Genomic DNA, 19991 nt, shown 5'->3' on the forward strand with positions numbered 1-19991 from the left:
AAGGAGAGGGGAGGAAGAGAGAAAGGGGGGAAAGGAGAGAGAGAGAGGGGGGAAGGAGAGGGGGAGAAGGAGAGGGGGGGAAGGAGAGAGAGGGGGGGGGAAGGAGAGAGAGAGGGGGGGAAGGAGAGAGAGAGGGGGGGAAGGAGAGAGAGGGTGAAGGACAGAGGGAGGGGCGAAGGACGGGGGGGAAGGGGAGAGAGAGGAAGGGAAGGAGGTTTTTTTTCCGATTCTGATGCTCGCTTAGAATGTGAGTGGGGATGCTGCCTTGCTGAATACCAGACAATGTGTTGAGCTTCCCATCCAGTCATCAATTCCCCTCCTGCTCATATTCTGCCGCTTCCGGGTTTAAACGATGCGCGTGCGCAGAGCCAGACCCCGCCCCCACGCGGGCCCGCGCACTGTCAGTTAAACGGCCGCGCCTCGAGACACAGCGTGCATCCTCAGGGCGGGTCTTAGCTCTCCCTCCAGCTCCCATTGGTCAGAACGCCTGTCCGTCTCGTGGCTGCGACCAATAGAAAGGTGAGTTCCCAGCTCGGGGTGGGTGCCTGCAGGTGAATGTGGATTTAAAGAGAAATGAAGAGCACAAGGACATAGGAGCAGGAATGAGTCCGTTCAGCCCATCGAGTCTCTGCTTCCTCATTCAATCACAGCTGATAAGGTTCGCAACTCCATTCTCCAGGTAAACCTTGATTCCTCCTTTACAATGAAGAACCTATCTATCTCAGTGTTAAATATACTCAGTGAGCTGGGCCTCCCCAGCCTTCAGTGGGAATGAATTCCACAGATTCCCCACTCTCTGGATCAACAAGTTTCTCCTTATCTCTGTTCTAAGATCTCTTCCCTTTACTCTGAGGCTGTGCCATTGGGTCCCAGTCTCTCCGACCAAATGGAAACATCTTCCCAACATCCGCTCTGTCCAGACCATTCAGTATTCTGTAAGTTTCTATTAGATCCCCCAGCCCCTCATCCTTCTGAACTCCATTGAGTATAGACCCAGAGTCCTCACACATTCCTCATGTGTTAAGCTTTTCATCACTGGGACCGTTCTCATGAACCTCCTCTGAACACGTTCCAGGGTCAGTACATCCTTCCTGAGATATGGGACCCAAAACTGTGTACAATTCTCCAAATGTGGTCTGACCCCAGCTTTATAGAGCCTCAGAAATACATCCCTGCTTTTATAATTAAGTGCTCTCAAAATAAATGCCATCATTGCATTTGCCTTCCTAACTACTGACCCAACCTGCAGGTTTACCTGAGACAATCCTGGACGGGAACTCCCAAGTCTCTCTGCACTTCAGATTTCTGAATTTTCTCCCCATTTAGAAAATAGTCCATGTCTCTCTGCCTCTATTCCTCTGACCCTTTGCAGTTTAATAACCTCCTTCCTACAGCAGGGTGAACATGATGGTATGCAGTCCTCCAAATGTAGCCTCACCAATGTCTTGTACAGCTGTAACTTGACATCCCAACTCCGGCTCAGTGCTCTGCCCGATAAAGGCAAGCCTGCCAAATGCCTCCTTCACCACCCTGTGACCCTGCCTACCTGTGGCACCACTTCCAAGGAACTATGTCCCTGCCCCCATTGCTCTCTCTGTTCAACAACGCTCCCCAGGGCACTACCATTAACTGTGTAATTCCTGCCTGTGCACACTCTCTCTCACTCACACATGCACACTCTCACTTGTGTGAGCACACTCGCAATCTCTCTCTCACAAATCTCCAATTATTGATGCCCATTTAACTGTTCTCTGATATACTAATTACACGTATTGGTTCCGTACTCGCATTTGTTCATTTTGTGATGCGCTGAACTGAAACTCCTTTTTATTGATTCCCTGTCCCTATTCTCCCACTTAGACCTGCTCTGCTCCAATTCTCTAATTTATTGGCACTCCCACTAATTTTCTAATGTAATGGCACTGTGTATCAAATCCATCTACTGATGCCCCACCAGTTCTCCCAATTTACTCATACCCCGATACTCATTCTTCCATTTACTGATGCCCAGCCCGACTCTACCATTTAGATGTGCCCTACTCTAATTCACCCATTTGCTGGTGCCAGGCCTCAATTCTCTCATTTAGTCCCACTGTGCACCACGTCTTCCATTTAGTGTTTCCCTGCAACAAGTCTCCCATGTCAGCTTCCACTACCAGTATTCTCTAATTATGGCCTGCCCTGCATCAAGTCTCTAAATTACCTTATTGCTGCACTGCACCAATTCTCCCACTTTATGCTGCCCTGCACCGATTCACCCATTTAGTGTTACCGTACACTGATTCTCCCATTCAATGCTTCCCTGCACCAATTCTCCTACTTAGTGCTACCCTGCACCAATTCTCCCATTTAGCGCTACATTGCATCAATCCTGTGGCAGTGGCTCATAACGCAGGGGTCTAAATTGAGGGTGTGTCGCATGATTAGTGGGTCAGCACTGAGATATTGGAGATCTATCACAGGATCAGTCCTGAGGGAGTGCTTCTTTGTCAGAGGGTCAATTCTGAGGCAGTGCCTTTTTTGTCAGAGGATCAATACTGAGATTGTGCCTCATTGCATTGGGATCAGAATTGATGGTGGGCCGGTACTAATAGTGGAGCACACTGAGAGTGCCAGTAAGAATACCTCAGTATTGAACCAGAAACATGGCTCAGGGATGGACAGAACTGGGAACTTAATGTTCCAGGATACAAATGGTATAGAAAGGATAGAAAAGGAGGCAATAGAGGAGGAGGAGTGGTGTTTTTGACAAAGGATGGTGTAACAGCTGTACTTCGGGAGGATATTCCTGGAAATATATCCAGGGAAGTTACTGGGGTGGAATTAAGAAATAAGAAAGGGATGACCACTTTATTGGGATTGTATTATAGACCCCCTAATAGCCAGCAGGACATTGACAAACAGGTTTGTAAGGAGATTTCCGCTATCTGTAAGAATAAGAGGGTGGTTATGGTAGGGGATTTTAACTTTCCAAAGTGTTAAGGGTTCAAATGGAGAGGAATTTGTTATTTGTGCACAAGAACATTTTCTGATTCAGTCTGTGGATGTATGTACGAGAGAAGGTGCAAAATTTGACCTACTACTGTGAAATAGGGCAGGGCAGATGACTGAGGTGTCAGTGGGGGAGCAGTTTGGGACTAACAACCCAGAAGTTTTAAAATAGTGATATACCAAATCGAAAAGTTGAATTTCTAAATTGGAGGAAGTCTAATTTTGATAGTATAGGCAAGAACTTTCAAATGTTGATTGGGGTTGTGTGTGTGTGTTGGTGTGAGTGTTGGCAGGCTTTTTCAAAAGTTGATTGGGGGCAGATATTCACAGGTAAAGGGATGGCTGAAAAATAGGAAGCTTTCAAAAATGAGACTATGAAAGTCCACAGACTTGTTGTAAGGGTGAAAGGAAAGGCTGGTAAGTGTAGGGAATGCTGGGTGATGAGAGAAATTGAGGTTTTTGTTTACACAAAGAAGGAAGCACAGGTCAGGTATAGACAGGAGAGACTGAGTCAATCCTCAGATGGTTTTAAAGACAGTATGAGCATACACAAGAGGGATAGTTTTGGCAAATAGGGTGAAGGAGAATCCAAAGGGTTTTTACAAATGCATTAGGGACAAAAGGGTAACTAGGGAGACAATAGGGCCCCTCAAAAATCAGCAAGGCGGCCTTTGTGTGGAACAGGATGTACATGTATTCCAAAAGGCAAGGACTGATTAGGGATAGTCAACATGGCTTTGTGTGTAGGAAATCATGTCTCACAACTTGATTGAGTTTTTTTGAAGGAGTAACAAAGGGGATGGATGAGGGCAGAGTGGTGGATGTGATCTATATCGACTTCAGTAAGGCGTACGACAAGATTCCCCATGGGAGACTGGTTAGCAATCTCATGGCATACAGGGAGAACTAGCCATGGGATACAGAACTGGCTCAAGGGTAGAAGACAGAGGGTGGAGGTGGAGGGTTGGTTTTCAGACTGGCGGCCTGTGACCAGTGGAGTGCCACAACGATCAGTGCTGGGTCCACTACTTTTCACCATAAACATAAGAGGTATAGTTAGTAAGTTTGCAGATGACACCAAAATTGGAGGTGTACTGGACAGTGAAGAAGGTTACCTTAGATTACAATAGGATCAGATGGGCTAATGGGCCGGGAAGTGGCAGATGGAGTTTAATTGAGATGAATGTGAGGTGCTGTGTTTTGGGAAAGCAAATCTTAGCAGCGCTTAATGGTAAGATCCTAGGCAGTGTTGCTGAACAACGAGACCTTGGAGTGCAGGTTCACAGCTCCTTGAAAGTAGAGTCGCAGGTAGATAGGATAGTGAAGAAGGCGTTTGGTATGCTTTCCTTTATCGGTCAGAGTATTGAGTACAGGAGTTGGGAGGTATGTTGCAGCTATACAGGACATTGGTTAGGCCACTGTTGGAATATTGCATGGAATTCTGGTCTCAGAAAGATGTTGTGAAACTTGAAAGGGTTCAGAAAAGATTTATAAGGATGTTGCCAGGGTTGGAGGATTTGAGTTATAGGGAGAGGTTGAATAGGCTAGGGCTGTTTTTTTTCCCTGGAATTCGGAGGCTGAGGTGGTGACTTTACAGAGGTTTATAAAATCATGAGCCGCATGGGTAGGGTTAATATTTAAGGTCTTTTCCCTGGGGTGGGGTGTTCGGAACTAGAGTGCACAGGTTTAGGGTGAGAGGGGAAAGATTATAAAAGAAACCAAAGGGGCAACGTTTTCACATAGTGGGTGGTACATGAATGGAATGAGCTGCCAGAGGAAGTAGTGGAGGTTGGTACAATTGCAACATTCAAAAGGCATCTGGATGGTAAATGAATAGGAAAGGCTTGGAGGGATATGGACCGGGTGCTATAAGGTGGGATGAGATTGGGTTGGGATATCGGGTCGGCATGGATGAGTTGGACCGAAGGATCTGTTTCCATGACTCTATGACTCTAAGTACTGGTGTACAGGAGTACCTGACCCAGTAATGCAGGGGCCTGGTCTCTGTCTCTGTCTCTCTCTCTCTCACTCTCTCACATATGCGTGCGTGCACGCATGCACACACACATGCACTGAGGGATAAGGAATGACAGAATAACATGAGTATTTTCAAATATCAAAGCTCCATTAAGCAGTCCTGGGAGGGCAGTGTAGAGGGAGCGTAATTCTGTATCTAATTCTGTGCTGACCCTGCCCTGGGAGAGGTTGATGGGAATAAAGTAAAGGCAGCTTTACTGTGTATCTAACTCCAACCTGTCCCTATCATGGGAGTAGTTGACAATGTAGAGGTAGCTTAACTATTTATCATATTCCTGCCCTGAGAGTGTTTGATGGCGACAGTGTCAGGTTGTCTTTATTTGTAACATAGCAACAGGAGGAGGCCATTCAGCCCCTCGAGCCTGTTCCATCATTCAATGGGATCATGGTAGATCTGTGGCCTAACTCCACATTCCTTCCTTTGGCCGATATCCCTCAATATCTTCACTGAACAAAAATGTATCTCTCTCTGATTTAACCTGAACGACTGATCCAGCATCCACTGCTGTTTGTGGGAGAGAGTCCCAAACCTCTCCCACCCTTTGTGTGTCAAAGTGCATCCTACCATCTCTCCTGAATACTCTGGGCCCTCATTCTCAGACTCTGCTCCCTCTCGGTCTAGAATCTCCAACCTGTGGGAGTTGTTGATCTTGATCGATCCTGTCTCATCCTGTTTATACCTTGAAGGCTTTGATCAGATCACCCCTTAACTTTCTCAATTCTGGAGGAAAACGGCCTCATTTGTCGAGTGTCCCCTCAGAATGTAACCCCTGAGCTCCAGGATCATTCTTGTAAACCTCCTTTGTGCTCCCTCTCTGTACTCCAACCTGATACCCACACACTAACTGACACTGAACTCCATCTAACACAGCTTTGTCCATTCACCCATTCTATCAATCTCCCTTTGTAATGTTAAGGTACCATCTGCACTGTCTACAATGCTGCCTAACATTGCACCTCACCCTGTGCTGTCCCTATCCTGTGTGTGTTTGATAGGAACAGTGCAGAGGGATCTATACCCTGTATATAACCCCATGCTGCACATGTCCTGGGAGTATTCGAGGCAGACAGTGTGGAGGGAGATTTACTGTATATCTAGCCCCATGTTGTCCCTATCCTGGGAATGAATGTGCCATTGGCTCAGAGACAGGAGACAGGATAGAGGGGAATGAGGGTTTCAGGTTGGAGGGAACTACAGGCACATACAAGTTGGAAACAGTAAAGGGCAATTATTCCCAGGTCACTGCAGAGTGTAATAATCTGATGCCTTTCCCTCACTATCGTCCTACAATCCCTGGTAAGATCTGTTCCCACACCATCCTAACTACTTACTGTGTTAGATACATTCATACATTGGCGATGGGTGGGGGTGCTCTTAAACCTGGGAATTTGCAGTGTAGCCTGCCTTCAAAATGCTCTTGCTTTCCATTTCAAGTAATCTTTTCCCTCTTTTATCCTCAGGAATGTTTGTTTGGAAAGCTGCTATGTGAAGATCCCAAAATGTTCGAGGCCAGGAAAGAAAAACCTCCAGACGGGTACACAGGCCTGAGGCCTAGTCGACAGGCTGCACCCATGGGGCCGACATGAATTGTGTGTTTATTTACCCCAAAGTTTAATCTCCTCTGGGAGGGGAAGCTGGGTTTTAGGGGCCTCTGGCTAACTGGCTCCTGTCAGATTGCAGCCCTGTCATTTTTAAAACTGGTTTGAAGCCTGAGGTTAAAGTATGTCCATCCCCTGGATCTGAGAGGCAGGACTCCCTGAGGGGCAATTAAAACCCAAATGATGTGACTCTCTCTAAAGACTTGTCATAAAGTCAGAGTAACATTGGTTACAGAGAGGGTGGGATGAGGAAATATGACAGTGAGAGAAAGAGAGTGAGAGAAAGATTTGAAAAATTGAGAGAGCGGGGAAACAGAAGGGGAGAGAGAGGGAGAGGCATTTTGAGATTGTGAAATCTCTGTAATGTTTGATTCTGGAGTGACAGGAAATAATTAAACTGAAGCAGCATCACAGAGGGGGGAAATGATCAGAGTAATTAGCTGCTGCTGCATTGTTACATGTGGGATCTTGCTGTGCACCAGCTGCCCCAATGCTGTCATTGCAAGCAGTGAGTGTTTTAATCAGGTAACTGGGATTTCAAGGTTTCTCCAAAGCTTTGGAATGAAAACTCAGCTCATCACCCGGTATGTTTGTGTTTGGATGTCGCTGGGAAATTGTCTTTGTCACAGGGAAACCTGGGATCTTGCTGTGCTATCTCTCTGTAATGATTTTCCTCCTTTGCCTTTCAACTAATGTTGTCTCTTTCCTCCCAAGGGATCTCGCTGGTCACTTGAAGATTCAAAGAGAGAAACTTTAGGATCAGGAGACCTTTGAACAAGAGCTTTCTCCAGAGGGGACACGGTTCTGAGGCCTGGTCGACAGGCTGCACCCTGTGGGGGCCCACTTGAGTTGTGTATTTATTTACTCTCAGGTTTAATCTCCTCTGAGGGGGAGGAGTACCCTGGGTTTTTGGGACCTCTGGTTAACTGGCTCCTGTCGGATTATGGCCCTGTCATTTTTAAAACAAATTTGAAGCCTGGGGCTAAAGTAACCAGGAGAAAGTGAGGACTGCAGATGCTGGAGATCAGAGCTGAAAATGTGTTGCTGGAAAAGCGCAGCTGGTCAGGCAGCATCCAAGGAGCAGGAGAATCGACGTTTCGGGCATGAGACCTTCATGTCCGAAACGTCGATTCACCTACTCCTTGGATCTCTCTGACCTGCTGCGCTTTTCCAGCAACACATTTTCAGCTAAAGTAACCAGGGCCCTGGGATTTGATACAAACACATCAATCCCCAGTGAGTATCTGACAGACAGGACTCCCCAAGGAGGGAATTGAAATCTTAAATGAGAAACTCTATCTAAAGACTTGTTCTAATATCGGACTAATACTAATTGTGGGATCTTGCTGTGTCTCAAACCACCTGCAGAGTGGCCTATGTTGCAACAAGAGTCACCAAATGTGATAATCACACAGATAAGACACAGGTTGGCCAGTTCCCTAAGTATCTGGGAGGGACTCTCTCTCTCTCTCTCTCTCTCTGTGTCTTTCTTTTATTGATTTTTGAAATAAATAAAACCGTCCCTCACTCAGCAATGTGACTCGTGGTTATTTGAAGTGGGGAAGATGGAAATATTTTGCAACACAAGGTGATTGTCTTTGAAACAAAGTGGTTAAAAAAACACAAGATGCAGACAGAGAGAGAGAGTGTGTGGGAAGGAGGGAGTGATAGAGGGATAAGATGTGTCTTTGTAGCTGAGCTGAGAAAGGGAGACAGGATCTGGGGGAGGGGGGAGAAAATGGGACTCTCCAATATCCCATCACCGCCCAGCTCCAATCACTTCCTTCTAGAAAGTGCCATCCACAAAATTAAATCCTGGGATGGATGAGGTGATTCGTTAAACAAGATTCCCAAATAAATCCACAGCCCCCTGTCGGATGTAAAGTGGGATTTGAGCACATTCTGGAGCACGAAGGGGACTACCCTGTAGGATTGCACTGTGCATCAATGGCCCACTCTATGAGTTGTCGTCATTTTAGTGGGGAGGGATGTGGAGGACAGGATGTGGGATTCCAGACAGGGAGAGACAGACAGACAGAGACCCATGATCAGCAACTGAATTTGGAAAGTGCTGGTATTATTGGGATCTTGCTGTGTGAAAATTACAGGGGAGACATTATGCTTGTGGAGCAGTTGTTGCTGGAGGGATGGGAGTCGTTCTGGCAGGGGTTAAAGAAGATGAAATACCCCAGGTATGCCACACCCCAGCTGCCTGTGGGATCTTGCTGTGCACCCCTCAGCCTGCGGGTTGCCCCTTACACATCACAGGAACCTGTCTACAGGGCCCGGGCTCTGTTTGCTGATGGTCTGATAGTGGGTGTATCATCCCTCCTTTCCCAAGTCCAGACCCCTTCACCTCTACTCCCCCTCCCCCCACAATGTGATAGTGACGGGGCTAGTGTCTACAGGACAGGGCGGGGAGATGGGAACACACTTTAAATGGGAGGGAGGGAGGGGAGGGCATTTCATTCAGAACTTAAGGGGGAATGGACAGAGAGAGAGACCAACCCATTCTCGAGAGCAGGAGGAAGCTGAGCGGAGAGATGGAGAGGGGGATTGGGACAGGGAGAGTGGGGAGAGAAGAGAGAGAATGAGAGAGGGAGACAGATGGAAGGAGTGAAGGAGAGAGAGAGTGTGTGTGTGAGGGAAGGAGGAAGAGAGGGAGAGAAGCAGCTGGAGGGGGCAGGTTAAATACGGAGGGAGGGACAAGATCCAGGCTCTGAGACCGACTCCCTTCCATCGAGTCTCAGAAAATAAACCCTTGGGATGGGGGCTCAGTCAGAAAGCATTTACCCCCTGGGTCCCAGTGAAATCTGTTCCCATTCTCTGGGTTTAAAACCAGCGGGAAGTGCTGATAAAATGGGGAGCTTTGGGAAGTCACTCAGTGATGGGATTTTGTTTGTTCTTCTTGTTTTTTGATTCAAAAGATCTTGGCTTTGATTTAATCAACTTCCATCTCTCTCTCCCCCTCTCTCCCTCTCCTTCCCTCCCTCTCACACCGCCAACCCCGGGATTTTCTCTCTGTGTCTGTCTCCGTTTCTCTGTCCCTAATCTTGTTTGTGTTCTCTCCCCACCTCAGTATCTCTCTCTCACACACACATAATACACTCTGTCTCTATGCCCCCCACCCCATCCCTCCCTATACTCCTGTCCCTGAGAGTGATTTGGACTCAGTACCATATGGTGCTGCACATGTCATTAACACAGGATCTTGCTGTTCTCTGGGTCTCCTGTTGTTATGCAAACTGTGGGGATGGGGTGGGGCAGGGGGAAGCCTGGGGACTGGGATCTTGCTGTGCATGAAGACACACACTGCCAAATGGCCGATCAGTCTCTGCACACACTCCCCGGTGTCCCCCACCCCCTCCCGCCCAGGGCCTGGGACACAGTGAAGGGTGGGGGTGGTGAGGGAGGGTGGGGGATTGTACACAGTGGAGACACAGAGGGGTTTTTATACAGAGGTGGGGGGTATGGATAGAGGGGACAGTTTGGGGTGGGGGGGTAAATGAAGGTGCACAGGGAGTGGGAAATTCGATTGGGGAAGGAGGGGAAGGTGGGTGGGGCTGGAAAATTCTGAGGGGGTGGGAAATTGAGGGTGGGGTCACAAATTAGCGGGGGTCGGCGTGTTATAGGGGAATGGGGCAGTAAATATAGAGGGAATAGAGTATTGGGGAAGGACCCAATATTTGGGTGAGGGGAGAATGGGCGAGAGATCCCGGAGAGGTGTTGGGGAAGAGACTGAACATTGGGAGGAGGGGAGGGGGGATTGTGGGCAGGAACATAATTGGGGGGAGGGGAAAGGGCACAATATTTGGGAGGGGGCAGTGACAATGATTGAGGGAGTTTACATAAAGTCCCTGTCTCAGGGGGTGGGGGTGGAGAGGGGGCCTGGGCTCTTGCTGTGCAGTGAGGCAGTCCCTCCACAGGTCAGTAAGTGTCTGCACGTGCTCACTGTGTCCCCCCCACCGTAAAGGGGTTGGTGAGGGAGGGAGGGTGATCATGATGGTGGGAGGGGCAGCTTGAGTAATGCTGTACGGGGGAGCGGGAGGCGTGGGATGGAGGGAAAATATATGAGGGAAGAGCAATATTGGATGGGGGGGGGAATAATCAGGGTCCAGGAATGTAAAATCTGGGGGAGAGGCTGAAAAATGAGGAGGGGAAGATTGGCAGATATGACAAAGAGCAAGATCATAGAATTCTGTCCATTCTCTATCTCTGGGTCATTCTCCACTTTTCTCTGACCCATCAGTCTATTACACACCTTATTGGCCTCATAGATTTGCCTCACTGTCAGAATGTTGGGAAATAGAACAAAAGTGAATGATAAAAATGGTGTTAAAATGTTTCGGACTATTTAAAACGTTCCCACGGATGGTCTTCAGAATAACTGGACCTGGTATAACAGTCCCATGCCATCCCTGTCCTTCCTCCGTAGTGGAGTATACCCATTCTGAAGTCTGATCAGCAGGTCTTTAAACAACTCCCACATGGGAAATGTGGAATTGCTCAAGAACAGCTCTTCCCAATTAACTCTCCCTAGCTCCTACTTAATAGTGTCTTAATTTACCTTCCCCGAATTCAGGACCTTCCCACAAGGTCGTGACTTATCCTTATTCATCGCGATCTTAAAACTGAAGGAGTTGTGATCACTGTTTCTAGTGAAAGGTCAGTCAGCTGGCCAGGCCCATTAACAAATACAAGGTCCAGTGAGGCCTTGCCACAGTGAATCAGATCACAGACTGGAGGAACAACATCTCATCTTCCACCTGGGCTGCCTACAGCCCGGAGGACTCAACATTGAGCTCTCCAATTTCAAATAACCTCCCTCCCCATCCACCAACTCCCTTTCCAACCCCTCACCACCCCCCCACCCCCCACCCATCCCTGCCACCAATCGGATTCATTCCACCCATTGACCGAACAGGGCGTCCCCTCTACCGTGTTCACCTCAGCACTCCATCCCTCTCCCCACCCAAAACCCTCCCCCACCCCCACCCTTTATCAGCAGCTCCCCTTACCCCCACTCCAGAAGCATTGACCTCTCCACCTCCTGATGCTGCCTGGCTTGCTGGGTTCTTCCAGCCTCCTGCTTGTCTCCGATGGTCAGTAAGGTGACAGACGGCTCCAAATATGGTGGTGGGGTAGTGAACAGTGAAGGAGGTTTACCTCGGTTTTTTTTTGTAATATATTTTTATTAAGAAAAAAATAGATTTTTAAATATTACAACAAATACAAAACTATGCCATTCAAAACAGTATAAAAATAGTACAAATCTAAACCCAAATAATAAAAATAATTCCCCAAAACACCCTCCTACACGAATGTATAACATATATAGAATAGTATATAATTTTTAAAAAACCTAAACTAGCTATTTAACTTACTAAATAAATACCTGACAACAAACAAATAAATAGTAATAACTCAGCCCAGCCAATCAAACACTCATACATTCACAGTTCCTCCTCCCTGGATATTGGACTCATGAAACACAATTGTTACAGGTATATAAAAGCCCTTGTTAGTGTGGCAGATAAATCTGTGTTCAGATATTTCAAAAAGGGTTGCCATGTCTTGTAAAAATTCTCAGTTTTGTGGTGTACTATATTCGTGAGAAAATCCAGGGGAATATACTCCATAACAATCTTCCTCCAACCCGACAGGCCTGGGGGGTTTTCTGATATCCAACCTAGCAAGATATTCTTCCTTGCACAGAAGATAAGAATGTTGAAAAGTTTTGCCTTATGTGCGTCTGCAGGAAATATAATGGGTAGGCCCAAAATGAGCGAAATAGGGTCCTTCTCCACCCCTACACCTAAAATCCTCTCCATTGCACCCACCACAACGCTCCAATATGTTTGAAGCCTGTCACAAGTCAATGGGGAAGACTACCCGTACAGACTTGCACTTGGGGCATGCTGAAGATACCCACAGTTTAAATTTTGACAAATGGTCAGGGGCTAAGTGGACCCTGTGGAAATCTTGAACCGCGTGGGCGGCACGGTGGCACAGTGGTTAGCACTGCTGCCTCACAGCGCCTGAAGACCCGGGTTCAATTCCCGACTCAGGCGACTGACTGTGTGGAGTTTGCACGTTCTCCCCGTGTCTGCGTGGGTTTCCTCGGGTGCTCCGGTTTCCTCCCACAGTCCAAAGATGTGCGGGTCAGGTGAATTGGCCATGCTAAATTGCCCGTAGTGTTAGGTAAGGGGTAATGTAGGGGTATGGGTGGGTTTCGCTTCGGCGGGTCGGTGTGGACTTGTTGGGCCGAAGGGCCTGTTTCCACACTGTAAGTCTAATCTAATCTAAAGCATGGGTCCTATTGCAAATTGGGCAGCCCGGTGGCACAGTGGTTAGCACTGCTGTCTCACAGCGCCTGAGACCCGGGTTCAATTCCCGACTCAGGCGACTGACTGTGTGGAGTTTGCACGTTCTCCCCGTGTCTGCGTGGGTTTCCTCCGGGTGCTCCGGTTTCCTCCCACAGTCCAAAGATGTGCGGGTCAGGTGAATTGGCCATGCTAAATCGCCCGTAGTGTTAGGTAAGGGGTAAATGTAGGGGTATGGGTGGGTTGCGCTTCGACGGGTTGGTGTGGACTTGTTGGGCCGAAGGGCCTGTTTCCACACTGTAAGTAATCTAATCTAAATTGATATCTTCCTTGCATTCTCCCAAATATCCTCCCATGTCTCTGAAGCAACTTCAACACCCAGCTCTCTTTCCCACATCTTGCAGAGTCGATCAGACACATCTGAGGTGGCACCCCCCAATTGGTGATATAGAGTACTGACAGAGAGTGTATTTAGCCCTTAGTACCCCTCTTTCTATGTCAGATTTGTGGGGATCAGTCAAAAGTGTGGTCCTTTTTTGAATAAAATTCCTAACTTGAAAAAAAATGAAAGAGGTCTCTATGAGGTAACTCGTACTTCCGTACGAACTGATCGAAGGACATCATTACATCTCCCTCAAATAAATCACCCATACAAGATATACCCCTAGCTGCCCAATGTTTAAATCCTGAATCTATCATACCTGGTTGAAAACTCGGCATACCCACTAAAGGTGTAAACAAAGGTGTTTTGCCAATATTACCTTCCCTCTGCCGAATTGCCCTCCATGCTTTCACAGTATTGATGACTATTGGGTTATGGCAATATTCCCTAACTGTCCTCACCTTGTCCAAAAACAGCAAACTGGTAAGGGGGCACCTTGCCTGGGAGACTTCGATATTTAGCCATATTGAAAGAGGGTCCCCACAAACCCAATCACTTACATAAGTCAAAAGTGAGCTTAATTGGTAATTTTTAATGTCTGGAAGGTCTACTCCCCCAATCTGTCAGGCAACTGCAGTTTGGCTAATTTAATGAGGGGCCGTTTACGGTGCCAGATAAAGGAGCTGAACCAACTGTTCAGTCTCCTAAGTGTTTGTTTATTGAAAATCAGGGGGAGCATCTTATAGGGTATAACAAACGAGGGAGAATATTCATCTTAATAAGTGCTATTCGACCCAACCATGAGACTGGAAGTGCCTCCCATCTTTGGAGATCTCGTTTAATTTTTTCAAATAATTGAGTAAAATTGGCTTTGAACAGGGAATCCAGAACTGGTGAAATGAATATGCCCAAATACACAAACCCCCCTGTGACCACCTAAATGGGAATCTATAGTCACTCTCAAAGGGCCAATTCATAGGCATAGCCTCTGATTTTGCAAAATTAATCTTCTACCCTGAAAAAGTGCCAAACGTGTGACTGCATTGTATCAGGCGAGGCGCTGAGACTGCTGGATTTGTCAAGAAAATTAAAACATCATCTGCATACAGCGAGATCTTATGTAATTTTGACCCCACTTCTGGAGCTGATATATTGAGATCCCCACAAATGGCCTCTGCCAATGGTTCAATCACCAACATAAAAAGTAATGGTGAAAGGGGACAGCCCTGCCGGCTGCCTCTAGAAATATTAAAATTGCTTGATCGTACCCCGTTGGTAATGACCGCCGCGAGAGGTACACTGTAGAGAACCTTTACCCATCTTATAAAAACTTCACCCAGACCAAACCGGTCTAGAGTATAGAAAAGGTACGGCCACTCAACTCTGTCAAATGCCTCCTCTGCATCTAAAGAAATCACCAATCCCTGTGTTGACTGCTGTTGGCATGCTTGAATTACGTTAAGCAGCCTCCTAATGGTATTGGAGGATCTGCGACCCTTTATGAAGCCTATTTGATCCTCTTTAATAATAGAGGGTAACAGTCTCCAGCCTGAACTCAAGAGCCTTAGAAAAGATCTTAAAGTCCACATTTAAGAGCGAGATGGGCCTGTATGAAGCACAGTCTTCTGGATCCTTCCCATTTTTAAGGATAAGTGAAATCCTCTGTAGTTTGACCAACGAGGGTCTGTCAAAATAGGCCTTCTTGGCTACCTTCAACCGTGCTTCAAGGAGACGTTGCTGCTCACCTTTCTGCTGCTTCCTACTGGTGGAATATGAAATAACTAACCCTCTGGCATAAGCTTTGGCAGTTTCCCAGAGAACAGATGAGCTATCAACCGAGCCTATGCTGATGTCTCGGAATGCCTGAAATTCCCTAGAGAAATACGCCACAAACTTGCTGTACTTGAGAATAAAGGGGTCCATTCACCAGTACCTTGAATCCACTGTAACATCTTTAATTTTAACCATGAGGTACACTGGAGCATGATCAGAGATGGCAATATTACCAATCGTACAGGATGCCACCAGATCTAGGGTTACTGCAGGGGTTAGAAAAAAAATCAATCCTCGTGTGACGTCTGTATGGATTGGAGAAAAACATGAAATCCCTACCTGTAGGGTGGAGACACCTCCATTTGTCCACCAATCCTAACTCCCCACACAAACCCAATAACTGTTTAGTTTGTGCAGAGGGTATTGAGGGATCTTTAGGCAACCTGTCTACTGAGGTGTCCATGAGGCAGTTAAAATCTCCCTCTATGATGATGCGCCGAGGCTTGAGACTTATCAGTTTAGAAAAAGCATCTATGAAGAATTTAAGAAGATGAGCTGGGCGAACAATAAACATTTAAAATGCCATATTTTTCCCCATTTATCAAGGCTTTAAGAATTACAAACCTCTCGTATGTGTCTTTAACACATTCCAACAATTTAAATGAGAGATTTTTCCTAACCAATATAGCCACTCCCCTACTTCTGGTATTAAACGATGAAAAATAAACTCGGTCAAAGCCATTCTGCTGTAATTTCAGATGCTCCTTGTCATCCAAATGTGTCTCCTGTAACGAAGCAATATCCACCTTCTCCTTTCTAAGACTCTTGATATTCCAGGTACACCATTTAATCAAATCATTAGCCATAATCTTCTGCAATTACATTTAAATTCCAGAGAGGAGGAGGAACATGAAACACAAATTGCTGAGCCTTAGTGTCGCATGGTCCACCAAATATAAAAACCACATAAACTAAAACCACTACATTTAACAAACATAGAAAATTATTAAAAATAAAAAACAACAAAAACCAGAAAACAAACCAACATATAAAGCGCTAATAGCACTGAGTAGGGGAATTCACCCCCCGCCCGGTGGGGGCTACTACCCGTCCCGAACTGCCCATAAATAGGCATCTAACCATCTCAACCACCTTCACTTCTCCCAGCTAGAGCCGCATCACAAGCACAAGCTAAAAAGAATAAACATCCCACAGAATATCAATATGAATAAAAAAACATTCTTTTATAAACAATAAAGGGAAATAAGCACCCACCCATCCTTTGGTATGTCCTAACTTAGAAATTTAAAATATACATCTTAACCACTGCCAGACGTAGTTTGAACCAAATTATTATCGATAGAGGAAAAAAAAGGGGAAAAACAAAGCTCCAACCGGATTTCCTCCATTTCTTTTACAGAATGATAAACGCATACCGAAGCAACGATATTTATACATACTATAATTGTTTAACTTAGGTTAGTTTTTCCACAAAGTCTCTTGCCTTCTCCGATATGTCAAAGAGATGGATCCATCTAAGGTGACCTGAAGCACTGCCGGAGATCTCAGGGAGTACTGAATCCCAAGCTCCTTCAATCTTCTCTTGACACCATCATACGATTTTCATTTCTGGACCATCGCTGCTGAAAAGTCCTAAAAAAAACATGATCTTAGACCCCTTGTAAATTCGGGCCTTTGGATCCTTCCCCTGGAGTCTGGAAACCTCCATGACTCTCTCCTTATCCCGGTAATGATGGAACAGCACCAGGAAAGGACGAGGGGTTGACCCAGACCTTGCTGATGGTCCATCAATCTTTCAATTGATCCCAGGCTCCATTATGAAGGCCCAAGCAAACAGAGTTCACCCAGAGTCAGTTCCCACTGAGCTCGATGGAGTCAGTGAGAGCCACAAAACCTTCTCATGGCAGCACTGAGGGGGGGTCGGCTCATCTGCCACATCCAACCCCATTCCCCAGTGTCGGATCCGGTCTGTCACTGAGCCCTCTGACTGGGCCGTGGATTCCCCACCATCACAGCGGCTGATTGATGGAAAGAACCAAATAAAGAGAGGGAGTGATATCAGCATCAGGCCGGGGGGAAGGGAATGGAGCCAGAGAAAGGAAATCATTGCTGAAGATACATCTGTAATCAAAAGACATGGATTATTTACAGTATATTACTCTGTGGAATAGGAACATTCCCTTTTTTATTTAGTCCAGATGTGTGGATGAGCGAATTCCGTGAGGACAGGAGCCTGCCATTGCTGTTCCCACTCCGGCCTGCAGTGACCGATGATACTTGCCTCCAGGTCATTGACCTTGTATCTGGTTCTCTCACTGACAACTGGTTGCTGGGGATGATGTTATTCTGTGCATGTCTGATTCCTCTTTCAGTTATACTTTTGTTATCCAGCTTTCTATTAACGGTTGCTGATTGCTGACAACACTTCCCACTGTTTTGCTCCTCCAGTCTCTTTGGGTTTGCTCCTCAGATGGAATCATTCCTTGCCCATTAGGAAAGGAGTGTTACCGTGTTGCTGCTCCTCCTTCTCCTGTCAGTCCATTCCTCACCTGGACCCCTCATTCCATTATCTGCTGCCTTTAATGTTTACTCTCTGTTACTTGGACTTATTCATCAATTGGATTATGTTTATAACTGGATATTTCAGGGCATGCTTTAAATGGTCTCTGAAACTGTTCTGTGTCACCACATAAACAAGTGCGTTGGTGCAGCAGCTCAGGTCCCGCAGCATAAATGAGGCTTGTACAAAAATATCAAAACCAGCGGAATCCAAGGAATGAGCAACATGAAAGAAACGTAAAATATCCAGCAACCAGAGAAGTATGAAACTTGCAGATATAGCAAAGAGTAAGATCACAGATTTCCTTCTGCTCTCTATCTCTGGGTCATCCTCTATTTTTCTCTGACCCCTGAGTCCCTTACGTAGCGTAATGGCCTCAGAGATGTGTCCGACAGTCAGAACGTTAAAAAAGAGAATAAAAGTGAATGGGAGCATTGGTGTTAAAAATTGCTCAAAGTATTGAAAACTTGCCCACCGGTGGTTAATAAAGTAACTGGACCTGGTAGAACAGAACCATGGAACATTGTTGATGATCTTTCCACGTTTAAATCGGAAATAGTTGGGAATATTTTTAAAAGAAAAGAAAATACAGATTGTTGCTAGAACCCTAATTGAAGTATTCTCTGTCCAATACTTAGTTTTCATCTGATGAAAACAAACGGTGACAAATCGATCAAAAGTGAAAGTAACGGTGAACCAGACAGAACAATCAATGGCCCAGCAGCTCAGTACATAGATAACACTACACACAGGAGTGATATCCAGGAAACACCGTGGATAATAATAAGATGGAAACCGGCGAAGTACGACTTGGAAAACAATGAACAGCAGATCAGATGTTGCCATGGCCACCATATAATGAGTGGTGCTTCTAGAAAATCCACACTTGCCCCGAGCTACGATTAGAATCACCACTAGACAAACTGTAAGAGAGACAGCAAGGAAAAAAGAGACTTGAAGTTACTGATCAAGCATATCTGTGCCTGAGGTCAGACTGTAAGTAATAGATGTTAGAGAAAGATAATTGTTGGCCCATGTCATATGAAGTTTAAAGAATCTGAATCATTTACACTTTCAAAATACATACAGATGGACATAAACAGCAGGTTAGTCTCATACTCAACATTTTATTGGAGTTGACAGATTGATTTATTCTGCTTTGTACATTGCTCAGGCTCGCTGGAGTTGTAAATTAGATGACAGCATCCACACAAACACTCCCGGGATCAGTAAAACAAAGAATGGGAGACTCCTAACACAGATGTGGATTATAAAATTCCTGAATTCAGTTTTGGAGTCTCCACAGTTGAGTTTACTCTTAAAAGTCTGCACCCACACAACATGAATTACAGTACAAGACACTGGATTACTCAACTGTGTCTAGGAATGGATGGTATCCCAAATATGAACGAAGAAATGATAGAGCATTGAGCCCCTCACTCAGAACGTCCTGGCAAGCTGAACTAAGAAGTTATTCACCAGTGAATCCAACCACCATGTCCCAGCTTGGTTACCCAATGCAATCGGTAGAACTTCAACATTTGGCACTGACTCCCCATTACCTGTCAAACACTGTATACTGCAGCCCCCACCCAAACCCTCACGTGAGTAATATCCCAACAATTAAGGAGTGTCAGGGGCAGAGTTGAGTATGGTAGCCATTATAAAAGACAAAATGCTAGAAAAGCCAAAAGGTGTAAAAATCGATAAGTCTCCTGGCTCTGAAGTTCTGAGGGAGGTGGCTGAGGAAAAAGCTGAGGCATTGGTTGTGATCTTTCAAAAGTCACCGGAGTCAAGGAAAGTCCCAAATGATTGGAAAATCATTGTTGTAACCTTCTTATTCAAGAAAGGATCAAGACAAAAGATGGAAAATTATAGGCCGATTAGCCTAATCTCGGTTGTAGGTGAAATTCTAGAATCCATCGTTAAGGATGAGATTTCTAAATTCTTGGAAGTGCAGGGTCAGCTTAGAACAAGTCAGCAAGGATTTGTTAAGGGGAGGGCATGCCTGACAAACCTCTAAGAATTCTTTGAAGAGGTAACAAGTAGGTTAGACCAGGGAAACCCAGTGGATGTTATCTATCTAGACTTCCAAAAGGCCATTGATTAGGTGTTTCACAGGGGGTTGCTGAGTAAGGTGAGGGCCCATGGTGTTTGAGGTGAGCTACTGGCATGGGTTGGGGATTGGCTGTCTGATAGACGGCAGAGAGTTGGGATAAAAGGTTATTTTTCGGAATAGTGGTTAGTGACATATGGTGTCCCACAGTGTTCAGTGTTGGGGCCATAGCTGTTCACTTTATATATT

At 46.0% G+C, this 19991-nt stretch overlaps 1 long non-coding RNA gene across 1 annotated transcript; it reads left to right on the forward strand.

Annotated features, from left to right (window-relative positions):
- Positions 1-657: 657 nt before the first annotated feature.
- On the forward strand, positions 658-7411 carry LOC132834851 (uncharacterized). The gene is made up of 3 exons (XR_009647255.1): positions 658-679; positions 6490-6618; positions 7342-7411. It is a non-coding gene; the product is annotated as an uncharacterized LOC132834851 (long non-coding RNA).
- The last annotated feature ends 12580 nt before the right edge of the window (positions 7412-19991 follow it).

The sequence above is a fragment of the Hemiscyllium ocellatum genome, chromosome 42 (genome assembly GCF_020745735.1).
Source record: "Hemiscyllium ocellatum isolate sHemOce1 chromosome 42, sHemOce1.pat.X.cur, whole genome shotgun sequence".
In the NCBI taxonomy this organism is placed as follows: domain Eukaryota; kingdom Metazoa; phylum Chordata; class Chondrichthyes; order Orectolobiformes; family Hemiscylliidae; genus Hemiscyllium; species Hemiscyllium ocellatum.